Source organism: Phragmites australis, chromosome 2, assembly GCF_958298935.1.
Source record: "Phragmites australis chromosome 2, lpPhrAust1.1, whole genome shotgun sequence".
NCBI classification, from domain to species: Eukaryota; Viridiplantae; Streptophyta; class Magnoliopsida; order Poales; family Poaceae; genus Phragmites; species Phragmites australis.
Window position 1 is genome coordinate 11,553,582 of NC_084922.1, and position 3,949 is coordinate 11,557,530.

The following is a 3,949-nucleotide window of genomic DNA, read 5'->3' on the forward strand; positions in this document are numbered from 1 at the left end:
ATAGGTTGATAACAATTTATGGTATTTAGTAGATAAATTGTGGTATCCAAACATGTCTAGGTAATTATATTCTACAAGCATGTTATTTTTGTTAAGGAAGTTGTCCAGTTTTTTTTTATCATATTGTTGTAATGCTCTTGAGGAATATATTGAGAGAGGAACATACTAAGAACAAATTGTATACTTATCCCCTTGAACTTGTGTTCCTTTTTCAACAAATATGAGGTATTGATCAACTAAATGCTTATGAGTAAGGCATTTCTTAGTAAGATGATTCATACATTCATATTTATGACAAACTTGCGAGTTGTTATTATGGTCATTTTTTCTTGAAAATTCCATTAGCCTTGTTAGATTTATAATAATGCTGCTTAATATTGCATTTCCACTTTCCTTTGAATTTCTTCAAGGTGCGGTATTGCTGTGGCAATACCCTGTTAGTCGGAATGAAAGTGGATAAAATATTCTCGATCATATCTGCATCTAAGATGGGTTGATCACAAAAAATACAATTGTCAGCAGAATTTATAAACAACGAAGGTATAATCTGCCACAGACTTAAAGTCTTATAAATGAATGAGTGATCATTCATATTACTCATTTTCCAAAAATACAAAGCAATATATTCGAATTATCCAAATACTATTGAGACTTTAAGTTGAGGTGCAGTTATTACTGCAATGAGGTTGAGGTGTAGTTATTGCTAGAATGAGTCCTTGGGACATTAAATAGAGTTTTATATCCATAACCCAAGATACATAGTTGTGACCATCTAACATGAGTTTATTAAACTCTTTGTTGGAAATATGAGTCATATACTATATAAAATGACCATGTATTCAATTAATTTACCATGATAGTAAATTAAATAACATGAAAATATTGTAATGGTGCAGAATTTGAAATTCAACATGAGTCTCGAATATAGATGTAGTCTTCTATAAAGAAGAAATGACAAAGTCGCTCCTAATGTTTTGCATTTCATTCCTAAGTGAATAGGTGATTTGATAATTACTGTCAAAATATAGACTCTGTTCTATAAATTTTGGTTATACACGTTGAAAGTAGTCATCAAGTTGATATGTATCATAATGTAGACCTCACAATAATGGGTTAGAAACTCGCTACTATGAGCAAGAATGGGTGACACTATAGTCGCAGTCAATGCTCTATTCTCCACTGCCTTGTGTTTGACAAATGTTATAGAAGATATGAATTAAAAATATTTTACACTAATTTTTGCTATTTTTTAAACAAAAATTTGAACCAAAATATTTCAAGAGTGATATTAAGGTGTAAACCTTCAATACAAGACATGCGAAAAATTCACTACTAATGTCTCGGACTCCACTTCTAAGAAAGTGGGTGACATATGGTCAGTGCCGAAGACATAGACTCTGTACTTGTTAAATAATGGTAATAATGCAAAATTAAAATTCAATATGAGTATTGAATAATTATTAGTGTAGACCTTCATGACGGGCGAAAAATTCGCTGCTAAAGTGTTAGTCTCCATTTTGAAAAATGGGTGACATGTGGCCACTTCCAAATACTTAGTCTTTGTGCATGTAAATATTGGAAAGCATATTGAAGGTAATTATCATTTGGTGTAGACCTCACAATAATAGGTGAGTAACTCACTGCTATAACATGGGTGTCATCCAATTAAGATGGACGATGTTATAGTCATAGCTATGGTTACAGTGTCTACTACCTTGTGTTTATGCCGATAAAATGGTAAGGTAATCACCACAAATTTTTCATAAATGTCTGCATATAATTTAAGTTGTGGCTTAAATAAATATTGAAATGCATAAATATTTGAATATGTAATTGCAAATAAGCAATACACATTGTGTAATAATCTGCAATCACATACCATGATAAAGTATTACTGAGGTAATACTAAAAGATATGTAGTAATACACAAATACCACAATTCCTAAAGACCTAAGGGTCTGGATTGCGATATTATATGAAGTTAACAGTGCATAATACAATTAGCATTAAGTTCGAGGACTTAAACATAAATAAAATTTGATGTTTTTATATAATTACAACTATAGCGTGTAATTTTATAAAAAACTAGGGGCTCTCTGCTTTGCATATGCCAGGTTGATATTGGGATTGCAGTCCGATTGTGGCCCATTCGACTCGTTGGCCTAGCTCATTTGGCAAGCCCATGTAGCCTTGTATAAAAGGCCGGTGGGGGTGGGGGGGCTTAGGGTTAGGGTTCCCCATCCCCCAGCCGTCGGGGTAGCTGGTCGCCATGGGCTGAACACCACCGCTGTATATCAAAAACAATGCTCACCTCAAACACTTTCTAGAGATCATCTTAAATAATTTCATTGATATTTTCCACTGCAAAATGGAGCAGTGAGATAAGACTTGTAGAAAACATTTTTTTTACAAAATGGAGTAAAAAAGAACTTTTTTGGCGATGGAATTAGCAAAGGGGACTAACCTCTTTGGTGAAGCTGATGTTTCTCACCTGAGAAGAGGTATGGTTTAGACATTTATCAAAGTAAAAAGTCTCCAACCATTTATTTATAGGTACGAGCAAACATTTGTCAAAGTAAAAACTCCAGCGGCAGCCCTAAGATTTTTATTTTTTTTGTCAATGCACACATAAGGTTGACATGGTCATCTGAAAAATATGAGCTAGAAGCATCCAGCCACAAATTTGGAAATGATTGATTCACATATAAGAAACTAAGAATCATGTGAAAACAGCACCATGAGTCCAGTGACCACGTTGTTACTTGTTACAAATCGCATGTTGTTGGCTTGCTTGTGGCAATCACCTCGGAGGAAGTCAAGCAGCTACTCCAAAAAGGCGGTGTAGGAGGCAGATTAGGAATGCACGAGAGGACTGGAATTATCACAATACCAATGTTTTAGTCGGTTCAAAAACTGATTGCAATAAATGTTCATCAAGCACTAAACTTGAAAGAGAGGAAAACAAAGAAGCATGCCTGTTGGGTTTTCTAGTAGGGCAAATTTCTTATTTGTCATAAAAAAACTTCATCTTCCCTCTGTGCCATTTAAATTTTTAAATTTTCTTCATTGCCATGGATTTTATTTTTCGTTCCTCTCTTGCCATTATATCCACATTTCTGTTCGAGCCTCGTCAAATTCACTGTTTATCAGCTCTGTTTCTCCAAAAATTAGTAGTCCTTTTTTTCTCCAAAAATCCTAATTTTTTTTTATATGTTTCATAATCCATGTGCAACCAATTTTAATTGGATTCACCTAAAAATCTTGTGTATAATTTAAACTAAAATTCTTCAAAAAAAAAAGACTACTTTTATAACTTCTAATAATTGTTAGGGCCACAAATAAAATCTAAAAAATCTAGAAAAAATCACTAATATTTTTCTTATATGATGGACTAATTTATAAAAGTATTCTAACACCTAATTATGGTGAAAAAGTGAGGTCTTTTGTAATGCTCCATTATACGCAACATGATATAATAGATGGAAATGGAGCATTACAAAATAACTCACTTTTTTACCATATAACACAGGGCTAAAAATAACTTATATAAAATAATATTTGTGATTTTTTAGATTTTTGGAATTTTATTTGAGGCACTAACAATTATTAGAAATTATAAAAGTAGTTTTTTTTAGAATTTAAGTTTAAATTCTACACAGGCTTTTTAGATGAATAAATTAAAATGAGTTACACATAAATTATGGAACACATAAAAAAAATTTAGGATTTTTAGAGAAACAGAAGAGCACGTATTTTTGAAGAAACAGAATCGGTGAACAATGAATCGGTGGATAGTGAATTTGATTGAGCATTGAACCAAAATGTGGACGGAATGGCAAGAAAAGAACGAAAGATAAAGACGATAGGGATGAAGGTAGTTTAAAATTTTAAGTGGCACTAAGGGAAGAGAATTTTTTATGGCAAATAAGGAATTTACCCTTTCTGGTAC